Source organism: Myzus persicae, unplaced genomic scaffold, assembly GCF_001856785.1.
Source record: "Myzus persicae strain clone G006 unplaced genomic scaffold, MPER_G0061.0, whole genome shotgun sequence".
NCBI lineage: Eukaryota > Metazoa > Arthropoda > Insecta > Hemiptera > Aphididae > Myzus > Myzus persicae.
In genome coordinates this window covers 657,260-676,438 of record NW_019104155.1, presented here as the reverse complement: position 1 = coordinate 676,438, position 19,179 = coordinate 657,260, and the positions used below count along the sequence as shown (strand labels likewise).

At 30.7% G+C, this 19,179-nt stretch overlaps 1 protein-coding gene across 1 annotated transcript in view; it reads left to right on the top strand.

Annotated features, from left to right (window-relative positions):
- Nucleotides 1–19,179, top strand: part of LOC111039345 (Kv channel-interacting protein 1-like) — a 110,116-nt gene that overhangs the window by 88,164 nt on the left and 2,773 nt on the right. The window lies entirely within an intron of this gene.

Here is a 19,179-nt window from a genome sequence, read left to right as displayed (position 1 = left end):
CTCACTCCAAACGATCGTAGCTCGACTGCAAAAGGTCCTAGAATCGGTCAGTACAGATTTATACTATGGGCAACATATTGTAAACAGCTCAACCAAAAATCAAAATAATAGGTGAGAAAAAGGTTGGATACAATTATTATACTATGTCAAGATTAATAATCTTGCAAAGGGTCCGATGTATGGGTACTGTGTCTGTAATAATAAATAATAATCATCTCAATAAATACTCGATATTAATATTAACTGCATTAATATTGTTATTCGTTTCACTTATAAAGATTTTGATCATAAAATCCCATCATATTGACCATCGAAATAATTCCGAATAATATGACACCGTAAGTGCTGTTCTAGTATTCTTTAAAATTTCGTTTTTTTTAAAGTTTATTTTTATGTTTTAGCGTACATCATTTTGACATGTGGCGAAGTGTGGTTTTTAACTTGACAACACTGATATGTACAAATTCGTTTTCAAAATTATAATGAATGTTCAAAAAATATTACATATGATTCTCTTTTAAGTAAATGGAGATATACAAAAAATTATATTAGAAGGCGTTTAATAATATAATCATATTTATTTGAAAAAATATTAGATTTACCTTCTGCCCATAAATCTCCAACCAAATTTATGAAAGAAAATTTAAGTTCTCAGTTTTAACAAAACAAATTGTAAAATATTGTAATTTACTATTATGTTCTGCGATTAAAATGATAGTTGACTACTCAATTCACTACTCGATTGCAAAAAAAAACCTTTTTCTTATCACATTTCACGTGTACCTACATAACATTACTTTAATTGATGGCGCAGCTTACACTTAAAAAAAAATTTGCTGTGGTACAATTGACAACCACCCATGCGAATTACTGTGGATTCAGATCACACTGTGTATACTCTGCGTTGTAATATTAATCCTCATACAAAACTGTAAAAAGGCTGATACAGTTCACTGCTTATTAATTTAAGGAAAAGTTTTATTTCAGTTGAACTCCGGTGAAATAGGTATAACTTTTATATTAATTGGTGTATGACAAATATTTATTGACTGGAAGTCATAATATACCCTAGCGAACTATATACACAAATTCCTTTGCACAACAAATCAACTCAATGTATAGGGTATTTAACATTTTAAATAAACTTTATACTTAGCAGAATATCACAAAGTATTATTAACTATCAACTTCTAACTCGTTTATTGTGATTTTATTAATTCCGCATAAGTGAGTTATTACAAGACTCGTGGACTTGACCAAAGTTCAGTGGATATAAGTACGTTAGGTTAACTATTGTTTCGATAATTTAATGAAGCACGCGGTTTGCAAATTATAGCTCTGTAGATAGTCCTATACATACAGGGGGAGGGTGATACATCAAACAATTCAAACATGCTCATAATTTTACTTTTAAAATTAAATTATTTCAATTCTAATTATTGGAATATTTAAATTTCAGGTATACTTAGACAAGCCATATTTTAAAACACTTCGATTTTTCAAATCATTTTCAAATAATCGTGTCGACAATACAAATGTCTTTAAAATATGAACTAAAATTGTTCACAGTTAATTTTTAAGAAAATGTTTTGTTTGTTTTAGTTTTTTATGAAAACAACTATGTAATAATACATTTGAAATAAAATGAACATGTAATATTTATTTGAATACTTTAGAAAGTATGATTTATAAGTTATAGTTTTCACTTTATCATAACCTCTGTCATATCCTCCAAATCTATCATAGACTTATTATTCTTAGTACAAAGTTAATTAACTTTAAGACTTGTCTTATCATTATTGAATTAGATGTATCAGCGTTTTCAAAAATCATCTGCTTAACAATTTAGCAGTAAAAAGTGTATTTCAAAATATGGGTTATCTTTAAGTATACTTAAACATTCTAAAGTTCAGGGTGTAAATATATGGGTTCATAAAAGTGTGATGATGAGCATGGTCGCAGGTCATTGGTGAACCATCGTGTTAATTGTAAAAATATATTACCTACATTATGTTTTGTAGTCAGATCTGGTATAAATAAGAAATTTGTTTAATGTAATTAATGCAAATCTCGTTACAAATAATAACACATCGTAGTTTCTATACATACCGATGCATTAAAACATATACATATATTATATTAATATGGTTCTAGGTGAAATTTGTTGTACCTAATTATGTAAATATGTAATAATAAATCGCGTCGCACCAGTCCGAGTCCAGTCTGTTCAAGCGTGTTCACTTATTGGGACAGTATAATATATTATAGTGGCTTACATTTCCGGCGAGTGAATCTAATTTGGTTGTGTAATTGGTTAAATATAATATATATGTAGAGTGTGTATGTTTCGTACTTTGAGTCATTTACATACGATTCAGGCTATGATACTCGGTGAACCGTAACGTCTCTCGATCAGTAGGTACATATATAATATTATTATACACAATTTTGTGTAAGTCGCAAAATATTGTATGGTATTGTTACGATATACTTGGACCGTTGTCGTTTTTTTGCGTGCGTTTTTGTATTTAGATCACACTATTTTAATCGTAAAATTATAGCCAAATTATTTTAATAATGACAAAGAATCTGCTGCAGTCCAAGTCCGAAGTCGTTAAACAAACACTACGATTCGAAGCACAATTTTTATTATAACGCATGGTACTGTACGCAGCAAATCATAAATTGTACAATTTAAAACGGTCGCTTACTCTACGTATAGATGCACACCTCCCCGTAACATCATATCGGCGAACCACGACAGCAAGTTTTGCATCATGATCCGTGATTAAAACTGAACCGGACAGTTTTCTCGGTTGATCAACTGCCCGGAAAACAGCTTTAGAAAGCCATCTTGACGACCATTTAGGGAAAGTGCCGCCGGCTATGACCCGCGGGGATCCGTGAACCTTTCAATTGGCCATTTACCTCCCTCGACACACACCACTCGCACCCCACTGCCAATAGTCCAGCCAATATTCGTTTACTCGGTTAAAACTTTTTTTAATTATAAAACACTCGAATCATAGTGCTTGACCCTAGGAACATATACTCCAAGTCTATGATTGAATGCGGAATGGCTACTCGGTCTGTATATTGCTTGGCCGAGTGAGGGAGTGATCGCCTAGGCGACGGTTTTCTCGACGCTTTCCTGTCTTCGTTTTAATTCACCGTTCAGTCCTATGGACTTATATTAATAATTAGGACTGTCATTTTGATATTCTGACAGACTAAAAAAAATTATTTTTAATATTATATTTCAATGACTTAAAAATAATTATTATTTAATGTGCTGTTCGTTAATACTTATTTTTACGTTAATGTTTCTTGCCCCACTTAATTAAAATAATACATTATTTTTACAACGAAATTTAGCAATCAAATAGCAAGAATATTCAATTCTATTTTCACAATTTTTAAGCTGAACGATAATTAAAGTTTAGAGCTAAAAGTAGTTTACGCAATCCACATAGCAAAAAAAACCTAAGGATTACAGAAACGAATGCCACAAGCCACAACCACATCACTTAAATTGCATATTAAAATGTTTACGTCTTAGTTTCCATATAAACGGGTTAGAAATAAATGTATAAATATTCGTCTAATCCTTTTAACAAGAGCATTTGAAATCAGTGATTCTAAACCTGATAAGAGTGAAAACTGTGTAGGAAGAGCAAGAAATAATCAAGGAGTAAGTTTTTTTTTAAATGGTTACATAAATGGAGGGAAAAATGAGAAAATATTAATAATGTGGTGTGTTGCTAAATACTCGTAATCTTCCCTAAAGTACCTATTCTAGTCTATAACAAGGTCAACGATTTCGGGGTTTTTATTATAATTATTTATACCATTTTTATATACTAAAACAAAAAAAAAAAGCATTTCAACTTTGTAATTTATTTTTTAACAAATAAAAACAAAACAACTTTCTTTTTAAATATTCATTGATTACAAGTGAGAGGCATGACATTGAATAATTTCATTTAGAGCATAAAAAATGTTCTGAAACACTGTTTTAAAGATACAACAATCAAAATATGTATTTTAAATTCTGAGCATATTTTGTATATTGGATTCACAATATTTTTTGTTTCATACACAGATAATATAAAAAAAGAAAAATATACAAATTTAGTTGTAAGGAACCTGCGATATTTTATATATATACTTATATACTTAAGGATACCTATGTTTATACAGCAAAAAAAATTCCTATCCTATTTATAAATAATCTATTTTTACGTATCTGTGATTTGATTAAATTTTAAGTTCATGGAAAACCATCACATTTCCAGAACTCAGCTGGGATTTTTTAAATAGCACGTGCAGACTAATATTGTGAGACCTTTGAAACCTTCGGATGCCTTTCCGTATTTTGTGATCTTGCGTTTTGAGGGGAAATTTCTGGAATTCGAAGTTTGTTGAATAAAAATAGATGGTAGGGATAACTGTGAGAAATTCGCATTTCTAGATGACGTATTTAATATATATATATAATTACTATACCTATATTTAGTCATTATAATCGTTTGTGAGTAGATAATGACATATTATTATTATCGTTTGTTATTTTGTTTAAAGTTGTCTTCAATCCTTAACAATAGTTATAATAATATGTAAATAATAATTATAGATGGATTAAAAATTGAAGTACAGATACATTTAAGAAGAAAAAACAATATATCTACATTAATGTAATTAAAAAAAAATATTTACATAAGAAACTCCTAAGAGGCACTAATTCTGGAGTAACTCAACTTTTAATGCTACAATACCAACATTATAAGTCATTGCAATAACGTCTCTGTTTTTAAATGATTATTTTAAACAATCGTAGCCCGTTGGTTGTCGGTAAACTGATGGATTTTCCAACTTTTATCTTCGTCTTATAAGTGTTTTGTTTTAATTAGTAGAAGTTATATAAGTACACTAAGAACAGTGTACTATTTGTATCTAGACCATTATGCATACAACATAATAAAAGTCCTTGACTAAAGGTACATATTTTGTTGGCAAGGAGTTCCGAGGACTAACTTGAATATTAACTTCACTTTAATAGGTTAATGCCATAAATAACTAAATATTTGTAGACAAAAAAAAATCGATTTTATAATTTACAAATTATATACATTTCAAAGGTCTAGTAACTGCGAGTCACGCCAGATGTCACTGTAGATATCGATATGTACCTATATACGTAAAATGAATTTCCGAGTTTGACCTCTCGCATTTATCTGGATTAAATGAATATGAACTAAAGTCAATGAAACAATTCAGTTACCAGCATCGATTATTTCTAATTTATTGTGATTGGTACTGAAACTATTTCGTTTCCATAAATAGTATATCGTATACCTAGATTTCATCCATTTCAACTTAATTTCAAGCAAACAGTAGTACAAATTCAAAATTGATAGTCAATCTAATTAACAATAAATAATCCTCAACTTTGTTTTTCGAGTTTCGTTAAACGTGAGTGGTTTATCTGACAAGTAAAACATTATTAAATTTAAACAGATTAAACATCATTGGTCAAAGAGTTTGCCGAGAAATTTCGGAAAAACATTTAGTGAAAATCTAGTACTATAATAAAATTAACTAAAACATGATTACAGGATTCTATATATACATGAAGTAAACAAATTAATGATAAAGGCAAAATCAATAACAACTCATATCGTGGCCATTTTATGTAAAATATTTGTAATTATGTGTGTATAATGTGTAAATAGTGGCCTGGTGTGGTGCGGTGGTTGGCTTCAGTCACAAAAACGTGTTCTAAAGTCAAGCATAAGCCACTATAGTTCTCCCGGATAGGTGACCACCCGAGTTCTGGTTACAATAATATCTCGCCACATATACACACGTGTTCTAACCAACCATACCTTCCCCCTCCTATTTAAAAACCTACTGAAAATAACCACCCTATTGTCTAGAGTTAATTGATCAAAAAAAAAATATAAATACTGTTGTGCCAAAGAATGAATGTTCACACTTTCATCTGTATCATTTGCAGTGACGATGGAGTAGTTTTGCGTTTACATTAACTATTTTTATGCATTATTTAATTGCTTTAAATAAGTCATAGTCACATTACTTTGCTGCAACTCTAACCTTGAACAAATTATGTTTATATTTGGACTTTGTTAATAGACAAGCTATAATAAGCCTCAAATAATTCACTCGTATTATATTACTTACTGTACAACGCTACTTGGTAATCACCCGTGGATTTGCGTCCTATAATAATTATTATTAATGATTTATTTTCTCTTAAAGACCGATACGACAATCTAAAATCGCGATTTACGTTCGCACTCGTGTATTAATTTCTATTCCGGTTTACCATACAATCTACACTCGAAAACTGACTGCCGTAAGCGAACAACTCGTGTATTGTTTAAGCCGATCACTCGTCCAATGGCCCAACCTACTTCTGAAGTATTTCGATTTTCCATGTCTTATAGACTTATATGGTTTCAAAAATTTACAGAAATTAGAACAAAACGTCATGTTATAGTAGAATCTAAATAATATGTAAGGTTATAAAAGTAAAGAATTGTGAGCCGTATGTCGAGTCTAACTTTCAAAACAAATTAACAAATCGTATTATTTGAAAATAGTGAATTGTTGAGAAAAAAATAACAATTTTTCCAGCTATAAATGTGCAGGTTATGGTATAATAGTTAATTTATTATGGGTTAGGTTAGGTACTATCTACTGCTGAATATTCATTTTATAAGCTCCTGCTACGACAAGTTGCCCACAATCTTATTCGATCGAATTATCAATTAGTATTTTATAAAAGGTAATTGTTTTTTTTTTTTTTAATATTTGATGTACTTGTGTTTTTAACAATAATTTGATTTAAATTAGATACTATATTGTTCAATAGTAGTTGAACTGAACTAATGAACGTTGATTTACAGCGCCATTATTCTTGCGATATCTTATAATATAAACATTAAACATATTGTGTTTGAACATTTTACTCTCTAAATCGACATTTTACAGCATCACATCAACATAGCTAGCATTATTTGTTCTTTTAAGTTATATGTATTAAATTTAAATGTTGTTACAAATCGACCGCTTCACATCATGCGACAATAACGTGTATCACATCAATCGACCAGCTTTTAACTTATGTTTTGTATTTAATAGTTCGAATACTATAGAAACAAACCGATTTGATTGATATCTTAAAACTTTTCCACACTTTGCGACCGTTTCGCCCGCGTCTTCGCCGATTTTTCTAGTCCGGAAACACTGAGCACACCTAGCTGCAGTGTTAAGGAAAACAAAATATAATAAAACTGATTCGGAACTCCGTCTTCCGCTTTAGGGCGTTAATAATGCTCAAGTTTCTTATGCAGTATATATTATTATAAACCTATCGGGCAAATCACGCGGACAAAACGAATGTGCTATTGCGCCAAAACTTTTAGAATTTTCCACTCTTAACGCGTTTAGGAATCGAAATCGTAAACTGTACTGTGCACTCATACTCGCGTATACTTACTACGTACTACTATAGTATTACTACTACCACTACACTACTATTCTTTCTATGCTAGCAATTCACTATATCTGGGACAATACAATATATTTTATTGGGATTATTTGAAATAAATAGGTTATGGTGCGTTCAAATGTCGTAAGAGTCTGGAAAATCCTCAGCTCTGAGATACCGTATCAGTAACTATTAGTATTTATAGGAGACAAGACGCAACGAGATAATATATTATTATTTCTTTAGTCTTATTGTTTGGCCTAGGTTAATAACAATAATAAAAAAAACATCACCCACACATGCCTTTCGTTTAAGCGAATATTTTGCTGTTTTCTATAGCGAAGCAACGATTATTTCTATTTCATTACAATGACGTACTAATAGGTATAGGTTATACCATGAGCGTAGTCTTAAAAACGTATGCTGTGCTAAAGAGAAAGTTATAAAAACAATTCTTCTGACTATTATGTATAAGTAGATTTTATTTGGAAATTTTTTTTTTTTTCGAACATCCAAACAAGGTTTTAGAAAATCGTGTTAGTGAAATGTACAACAAGTTATTTTTTACTTAAATTTTTTTTTACAAACCAATATATATTATTTATTATTATGATTATACTCTAAGTAGAACATATTTCTTTAATGTTTTTAACTTATAATATTTACATGATAAATTGCATAAATACCTCAAAATCAAAATTTATATAATCGTAGTTATTCTATATTCATTAAAAAAAGGTTCTAAAATATATTTTTTAATTAATTGTTTACAAACATTTAAAATAATAATATTATTTACACCACATAGAGTAAGCAACGAGTTCCTATCGCGTAGATCGTCCCTCGAATGCTGAAACATTATTGGTTTCAAATTTACAAACGAGTTATCTATGGCGCCCATCCAATTATATATCGTTTCACATATTTTGTATTATTATTAAATCCCGAAAATACAAAAAATTTTATGAACTCTCGGTAACAGTGCTTACTTGCAGTTGATGTTCGATCGAACCAATAACAATAATGGTTTGAACGACAGTCATTATATTAAAGTCATTCGTGCGAGGGATATTATATAGGTACTTACTATTATCCTGCAGCGGGCTACATTTACGTTATACCAAATACTCGGTTTCCAGAACAACAACAACTGTAGGAGATTAAATGCGACTCGATGCGAACTTATACGCTGGCGCGATCCTTTTGCCAGACGTGCGGCGGAATAGTCGTATGATGATAATAATAATAATAATAATAAGTTTTTATCTCTCCGCCAAAAGCAATTTACAACACGAGTTAAAATAATATTATATTATATTATACAGACGCATCGAAATCATCGCGTGCCTATTATACGCATTGGATTAAACGATCAAATCGACGATTGGAGTCATTGTGGTTAGTGCAGCAGAAAACACTAATATTATTGCACCGTGTATAATACCAGGATAATATAATTATGTAATACATTAATACTAGCTGTATAACCTGATATTTCCCGGAAAGACATTAACAAACATAAAATACAGTGATAATCGAGGTATCTCGGTTTTAGTGTGTCTCAACTCACGGGCCGATCGGTACCAGTGTAGGTACCTAGTTTTGTGAACTAATTCGACTGAAACGGGCGATCCACCAATGGGCGATTGATTATTGAACGTGGTTCAAACCACCCTGTGGCCGCTAATAGTAACCCTATATATGAACAAAAAACCGTTCGAACATCATGATTCAAATTTAAATTTATGTTTAAGCCATCCTAGATACTTTATAGTAACCTATGAGAGTTGAAAATCGATACAAATAACACTCCTCGAGTCTCAAGGAATATGTTTGTACGATTTGGTGCTAATTGGTCCGATAGTTGTCAAGTCTATGAGCACCACATACATACAAAACATACAATCATTTTTGTATAATATAATATAGATCACTAGTTGGGTTAGGTATCTTTGCAATGCAGTCGACGCCGAATGCTTTATAAGTAGGTACCTAATGAAATGCCTAACCGGCTATCACTGCCAAAACTAGTATACCTATACAATATTTTTCAATTACAACTTCGGTTTGAAATTTTGCAATGATTTTAAGTGCGGCTAAGATATTAGACGAGGATTGTGTTTTGGATTTGTTTCAGTCCCCAGTGATTGCGATCCGAGTGTAGGCTGCGAACCGTCATCTGAAACCGCGGTGGAGTGACAATTATTTTTAAACCTCGCGAACCGTTTCCCCGCCCACTCCGGCCACGTTTTGTAGCGTTGCGATGATCAAGGGGTTGTAGAGGGGTAAAACGTGTCGAGTAATTTTAATTTTGAATATTTCAAATACTCTGGAGTACAGCGGCAGACCGTCAATCATCCGCGCTAATTGGGACCGAACCGGGACCCGTGCATTATCAAACTGCAGCACTTGAAAAATTCAATGAATTATGTAACATTAATTGATTGATTTTTTTAGCTTTTACAGTTAATTTTAATAATAAATAAAAATAGTTACTATTCATTGTTTACTTATTCCTTTTTTCAAAAGAAAACTTTTTATTGTTATTGAAGTTTTTTGGAAAATGGTCAGAAAACGCAATTACAAAATACTAAATTTTTAAAAACAAGGTTATATCATAATTACTAAAAAAGATCTTTAATGTTTGCATTTTATTGTATTGAATATTTGAATACAAATATGTTCACGCCGATGAACTTACAAATCACAGAAATATTAAAATTATCACTTATTTGGGTATGAAACAAGTTTATATGGAGTCAACCAAGCTACAACATATTTTGTTTATTAATAATTAAACTTTTTTTTTGTTTGTGAATATTTCCTCATTCATCAGTTTGTGTTCTGAGAATGACATTTAATCCTCGTGGACTTTTTGATAGTTAAAAAGTTGAACTGTAATGTCCCTAAAAGGATTATAAAATGTCCAAAAAGATCATATTGTCCCCCTCAGGATCGAAATGTCACTAGAACGGAGCAACATGTCTGCGGATCAAATCGTTCCGTTCCCTTATTGTGTATGACCGGTTAGTGGTAACTAACCGAGTGGCCCTTTCCAACTTTGGAAATAACACACATTCGTGTTGGAAATTGTATAGATAATGTATTTTTGTCCAGTTATTTCTGGGAGCTTATTTTTTTTTGTAAGCAATGTTTACATTTATAGAACTCACATCGGCTATCTGCTATTTCTCTGTACTGTCACAGTATTATTATAAGCTCCAACAACTTAATACCACGATAACCCCATTTCCCGTGTGTTATATTTTAAGCATATATTGTATCTATGCCCGTCTTATTATCCAGTAAAACACGGAAACGAGCGAAAACCGTAATCTAGAAGGAATAAAAAAGTGATTCGAATATCCGATGACTATACACAGAGCACACGCACACACACACACACAGACACGTCTTTGGCAGTCCGTTATAAATCACCAATCGATAATATTTTCAGGATATTTCGGCGGAACCAGATAAATCTCAAAGACGACGTGCACCGAGCAATATATAACACACATATATATATATATATATATTATGCAATTATTATACAGTCGCCCTCCCGCTGCAGCGTAATTATTGCGGAAGACCGAAAACTCAAGTCTTCACATTCGGGCGCTTAGATAGGTCCCTAGAACAACTGGTGGCGGGGTCGCGGGGGCGAATATAAATTAGTTTTCGGCAGTCCGCGCGTGCCGGTCCGGGCCGGGCAATCAATCCGGTCGGTGTTTTATGGCATTTCCGCCGTCGTTTCCGGTGACGCACTGCAAGTGTGTGAGGGCGCGCGCGCGGAGCAGAGAAAACGCTATTAATTCTCCGAGATCTTGGCCCCACCTCGAGCAACTCGATTCTCACTCATCGTCATTGTATAGCTGCGCAGGTGGTATGGAGGAAAAATAATACATAATAGCATTTCCGCCGAGTAGAACAACGTCAGCATCTCACTGACTTGAACATTTTTTTTTTTTATTAATACTATTCAATTCTAATAGCTTTTGTTTAATTTGTGTGTTTTATTCGTATAATATGCCAAAGGCGTAAGTAAGGGTTTCAGGTAATTATTTCATATTTCATTGTTTGTACTTATTTTACATAAAAATCTCTTAGAAATTGCCCTTTTATTACTAATTAATCTATAGGCACACGAGTACACGACAAAAAGGTTTATATCGTACATAGGTACTAATGGAATGCATGTAAATTAATCTACTTGAATATTTATTTCAAGACCTAATATAACCTAACTTAATCAGAAAGCTATTTAAAATTTGGAAAAAAAAATACATACTTCATTATTATTTATTAATATACAATAAATGTTCCATTTTCTATTGATAAGTTGGACACATGTTTTCCATTTTGCGAAACCACTGAACATACGTATAATATTATGATTAATATACGTTTTAGATTTATTTATTAAGTTCTAAAAAACATTACAGTGTTTTAAAATGTTGCTTCTTGATTCAAAGAAGCAAAATCTAAAAATATTGTATTTATAACATTTATATTCTATTTAGGTAACATAAACTCGTAAACTCGTAACACATGACTGCATAATGTATTTGCCATAATATTTATAAGCTGTAATTGTTTTAACTCTAATATGTTGATGTCTAATATTTTAGATTAAAATAATAATATTATAACCATTATCAAAGCATCGTTCATACGCGTATTTATTTAATATTTTTTTATATACGTCATACTACTACATTAGTACACGTTTATCACATATGGCTTTCTTTACATTCAACTTCTTAACTACTATAATTCTATATTTTTATAGCATTCAACAAATGATTTTCTTTTGGTATTTTCCTTGGCAAAATGGAAAAGACATTCATTTTGTGGGCATAATATTATTATTACTTATATTATGTACAAATTTAGTGCGAGATTGACGATGATTGCGGTTATTAAAGCACTCACGTGTATCCATCTTTTAATTTACATTCGATCCCTGCATTTCAAATGTCTGCCTGAATATTACTAATATAATAACAGTTTTTCCTGAAAATACATTTTGAATTTGTATTGGTTTTGATTATTTCTCTTGACAAATGGCTGCTGTATTCAATTGGCGCCAGTCCTACTCGGAAAAAGATTCCAGTTAACAAAATCTATGTATATAAAAAGGCTATGTGTTTATGGATGATATTGTGGTTTAAAAGATTAAAAACTACTGAACCGATCTTAGCGAAAATGTCAGTAATTTATCTTCGAGATACCTGAAAAGGTTAAGACGTAGTTTTAACCTAACCAGCTATTGGTAGTGCTAAACACACATTTTTGTTTATTACATATAATATAAACTATAAGAGCGGCCTGGTGTTGCGCGGTGGTTGTCCTAAGTCACAAAATGTGATCTGAGTGCAAGCATCGGCCGGTGACACTAGTTCCCAGATGAGAGACCAGTGACCACCTAGGTTGTAAAGACAAATCCTCGCCACACATGCATGTGTTCCGAACTAACCTACAAAGGCTAATGGCCATAGTTGCCGGGCTTGAGATCAATAAAAAAAAAAAAATAACACAAATATAAGCTAATATTCCATAAAATTCTTGTAATTCTTTATTTAAACACTTATAATCATGAACTTAACACGTCGGAAAAAAATCCAAAATGACAGTGTGCATCAGGTTTTCTGGTAACATTGTAAAATATACTTTGCTATTCATAAACAAATAGTAAGCTGAAGTTTTTCATCTAAAAAAAAGTAAAATATATTTTATTTTGTGCTGTCAATGAGTTATTTATCTTTACATTACCCCTTATTAGTAAATTTAATCAATTTTTGGTATAAGATAAATTTTTAAATAAACATTAAGCATAAAATATACAGAATTTATAAATAATTTAACATCACAAATCAATAATAATATGTATATTATAATATAATATATTCGTCCGAGAAAATATATCTAAAAATAGTCAACATCAATAGAAGCACTATGTGAAATATCTAATCCCTCATGAAGTCGCAGAGGGTCAACTAGTATAATGTATAATGTAACATACAAATATTTATTACTAAATTGTGTATTAGAACATTACATAATTCAAATTAATAATTCCATTGATTCTATAACAATCGTGTACTCAGAACCAAAAATTGATAACTATCCTAAAATTCCAAATGGTTTAGGAGGTCAACTTAAACCTTAAAATCTTAATAATAATAAATTATAATAATATTTTGTTTTTTTTATGATTATCGAGTATAAAAATTAGTAAGGTTGTCGTTCGTTAAGTTGTGAAATTGGTTTTCTCTTCTATGAAAACCCTAATGAAAATAAAACTCAAATGTCAAATACGTCAGTTAAAACCAAAAATGTTTTATATATAACATTCTGGTTGTTAATATACTTTTCTCTTACATAAAACGTTTAGGTTTCGAATTAAAATGTATGTTTTAACTATGGTTTATTATCAATCTCCAAATAATAAATAATGTAATATTGACTTTTTTAAATTTATTAGATTCTTATTTTACAATATAATAATTGTATAGCATGTCAGTTGATTTTGCTTATAGATAGCCCATATCCTCCGCCCCCTTAGATATAATTTAAATATAAATAAATTGTCAAGACCCAGATGGGACAATTGTGAAGTGATATACAAACCAAAATAATGTTATGATACTACTATTACTTAAATAATTTGTTATTTTTTTAGTAAATTAACAATAGTACATAAAGTTTTAGTTATAATATTGAACTATTATATTATTTTCCATAGTCGACAAAATGAATATGAGATTTACCAGGTATATATTGGTAATAACTAATTAATTTTATTATGTAGAATATACAGTGTTTCCCAAACTTTTAAACTTTACCATCCATTTTAAAACCCGACAGACTCAAATGAAGAGGGGGCTTAAAAAAATGTTTTAGTAGAATTGTTTTTAATAGGTCAGTCAAATAAGCAATTTAACTTCTTAGATTAATTAAATTGCCTCGTAAAATATAATTTAATACCATAAAATATTCATCAATATTATCATATTTTATCATCAACTTATAGATTCTTCGGCTTTAACAGTTCAAAGTTTTCCTAACCAAACAATCTGTCATTCAATGAATTATTATTGATTTTATTGATAGCTGCAATTACATAGTACAATGACATAAAAAATAATGGTTTATGAATTTTCTTATAGATTGTTTTTAGATATAGATTTGTTTGACTTTGATAAGAAATGAGTTGATTTTTAAAAACTTATTTTTTATAAAAACAATCATATAAAGTGACTAAAAGTTATCAATTCTTTGTTTTTTTATGTATTTATTTTGTTTTTTTTTCTTAACATAGTTATATTTACTATTGTAATTCTATTAGAAAATGGTATTAATCTTTTTATAGTATGATATTATTTAGGTCTATATCTATGGATATATTATGATGTAAGCAAAACTACAAAAATGAAGTGCATTGACGTCGACTACTATTTTAGGGGGGTTAATTTTTTTAGCTAGATGACTTATGTACATAATATTTGAGCCCAATCCGGTGGGTGGTTACAACATTTTTGCACCAGGCCTCAAAATTGTACATTGTGGCATTTTAAAACTCATGTGAATCCGCTCGGCGAATCGGCGTCAAACACTATCATATAATACTTTAATAGTGTTTCTAAATTCATGGTCTGAGTGTTTGGCTTGATTGAGATTATATTATGTTGTTGTCTCGTTGTCGTCTTGTGTACGAGTATACTTGGAAGAGACGAAAAATCGATGTCTGTCTCGAGCGAGCGCAAAAACTATTTTACGCCCACGCTTAACGTTCGACGTTCCGGTGGAGGGATTAAAAAAAAGATTGAGATATATATATAAAAAAAAACACCTAGTTTGACTTTATTATAATATATTATTAGGTACGTCGAATCGAACGCAAACTCTGAAACTCGAGATTATTTTTTTTCCGTCCCCTTTTATAATCGAATCGTCACTGTCTAATAAGCAGCGCGCGTCATCCGCGAGTGTATATTATTATGTTTATGTACATCGTATAATAAAGTGCACCTACTCATTTTTGGAAAGTTTCACGACACCCTGGAAACGTCGCGGATTTCTCTTTGCAGCATAATATTCGAAAAATGTATAATCTATTATTTCGTAATACGAGTATCCGTGTATGAGAAAACGGCGATAGTTTTCACGAACTGTGACAGCCGAATCGCTGTTTTGCACTTCGCAATCAGCGGGCTGCTAACAACAGATGCTCACCATATTTACATTTGGTTCCTCGACGGCACAGGATTTAATAATTGTCTGAAGACAAGCGAGGTGTACAGGCTCTACAATAATTAACCTTATATCAAACTTATGCTGCAGCAGATAACTACCTAATTCAAAATGTGTAACTAACCTACTGGCTACTACCGAGTACCGACTGTAGTGTCTATACGCATTTACATATATATATACCACTGCATAGTATGCAATACTAATATAATCATTCTTTTTCTCGTAATGTATTTTAATGAATAGTGTTATCCATCGAACGCATTAAAGTAACTGAAAAAAAATACACTTCAAATCCCCAAGAAACCGATTCGCCAAGAAACTTTATAAATGCATTAATTCATTCAAATCTCAATAAACTAAAATAACAAACAAATTATGTTAAATATTTTAAACTGAAGATACTATTAGTTAAGTACGACGCTGTGCGCATAGAATATGTAAATATTTATAGTACGAAAATTAAAAAGTTATAGAGGACGGAAACTATTAATAGTATTTTATGAAAAAAGAAAAATGATCTAAGTGGTCAAGAAGATCAAAAAATGTCAAATATTACAAAATAAAAGTTGCCCAACCTAATTCAAACTTAGTGTAAAGAAACCTATAGTTTATAGTAAACTAAAAATAATGAAACTTTAATTGAAAAAATTAAATCTACAAATTCACAATTCTAGATTAATCATTATTCCTTAGTATTGATTATGATAACTACTCACTTGCCTTTATTAATCATCAATAAGAAATATTTATCGTGCACTTTGCCAATGCATATTGTACGATGAACTGATGTCGAATTTAGGAAAATATTACCTACGCCTATATTAATGCATACCTATTCACTCTAAAATGGCATGGTCCGACTGCAATGTATTTTTTTGAAATACAATTTCGTGGTGACCGCTGAGGTTGTCTTGACGGTGTGATGACAACACTATTTTTTTTTTTGTTTGTTTATTTTTTTCTTCTCTCCGTTAAATCATAAACGACGTCGAGAAAAGAGCAGAATTGTTTTTTTACAAGACTGTCTTGCGTTGTGCATAATAATATATTATTGGTTTATGCATTGTCCCCAGACCGAGCAGGGGAGGTGCGGTTTGGGAATTTTAACTGTTTTGAATGGTATATTATTGTCACGGGTATATAATAGACGGTCATGTATATAGACGTTTTCACCAGCTCAGGCGAATCGATTACGAGATACGTTTGACACCTCTCTTTAGTTTGGCGACAGTTATTATTTATAATTTCGTCGGCGGTCATCAATTTCATCGAGCGCTATCCATTGGGGAATATACCACAATAGGTATATAGAGTGTAGGTATCCCTTATATCTGTGCTGAAACAAACCGAATGAAAGAAAAAGATAAAAATAAGAAACTTTTTCTAGTTTCATTGATCGTCCACTGGTGTGCATATACATGTATACATAAATATACACTTACAATACACTCCAATTTTCGTAATTAATACGATCCGGTGCTTTTGGTCTTGCGCCGTAAGCCTCCGGGGTCACCGACTACACGATAATATTATATAGGTGCAAACACTAATGGTATTAGATTTATTTATGTTTCCCCACTTCCAAAATAAGCGCGATCCACATTCGACTAAAGAGTTGCAAACGTCATTGCGTCAAACACATATATCATTAAAACGTGTATAATTTTGATTAGGTTATGTTGATGATAGTTTAGTTCTAGTTATTTAGTTAACATTGTTTTTTAACTATTGTTCAGGTATTTAATTTGTTATGTAAATTGTTCCTAAATTCAAAGGCAATTGTATTAATTTGTACATTTACCTAATTTATAACACAGCACGCGGTAAACCAGTTAGATCTAAATTAATTTTAATTTTAATCATACAATATATCATTTTATCATCGGTTTTATAATATTATGATAGTAATAATCGAATGTTATTTTATCGACAACCAGTGCTATTTAACTATTTATTTTTCAGGTATATAAAGTGTATTGTTGTCAAACTTTTGTGAATTCAAATTATCGAACAAATTAGATAAAATTATTGATGCTACATTTCTATTCACGCCAAACAAATTGTACAATATAATAATACATATTTTCCATTTAAAATAAAAATTACATTAAACGATGTTACTATGGAATCATTTTACAAAAATGTACTAAAAAATAACCTTTTTTTAATTTCAAAAGATATATTTAAAATTCAATCTGACAATTGTAATTAATATTTGTAACCAATGATTAATGAGTACGATAATTAATACGACTGTCGATAATGAATTACGAGTAAATCCAAAAAAAATAAAAATTATGATTAATTTAAAACTTCAAAGCTACCAAACATTTAAGAAGGCATCTATTGTAGAAACAATATTTGTCACACCAATACAGACTCTGATGAATTTCTTTATATGATAAAAATGTAAATGAATAGAAGTGAAAACCTGCACCCCTAACGCCCACCTCCCCCCCCCCTTAAAAAAAAACAATCACTTTCTGTAAAACGTCAACCTTTCTATTCCATGTGAAGGGGTTGACGTGAAGTATCGTAACCAAAATTATTTTTACGACGTACCAAAAAACTCCTGGCCTCGGTCACAACATTATAGGAGTTTAAAAAAAACCCCTAATGAATAAGACAAATACGGTTCACAGAAGCTTAACGTCATCGATCGATAAACGTCGGGATAAGTGATTTAAGATAGTTATAATGTTTCAGCACTTCCGTCCCTATATTATACACCCGTGAATAACAATGAAACTTTAAATAATAAACTATTATAAAACATCACGACTTGACCGATCCTCTGGGGTTGTGGTCTGAGAAATTACGCAACGATAGTCTATTTTTTATAGAGGTTAAAATGCATCTTATTAATTAGAAAATTATATTACAAGAATATATACAACTATACAGTTATAAGCATATTATATTTTAAATGTACAATTAATCATATAAGATAATATAAATAAAACTACTTTAAAATTGATATTTTTAGTTTAGAAAAAAAAGGATAGTTAGTTAAATTTAAACATTTTTAGAATTCGACAATCGCCAACAAGTGCCAATCATGTTTTGTATATTATAATGTTAATTAAAGGAAGTTGACCCATATCATAACCCCCCTCTCTACACACACACACACAATTTATTTGCGTCAATCCTACCAATGTATTATATTGAAGTGAATTTCATTCAAATTAGCCTGATAAACGACGCATACCTTCATCAAACGTGTATTTGTTATTAGTGTTATTTTTATATACAAACTATAACACTTGTACTTTTTTTACAAAAATTTCAAACAAAAATCATTTCACAAGGACTAAAAAACAAATATTGCAGCTTCTATTTGAAATCTGATGCAGGGATTCTATTTTGACACTGGAAAAAAATAATTACTTCAATCAAGTACAGAA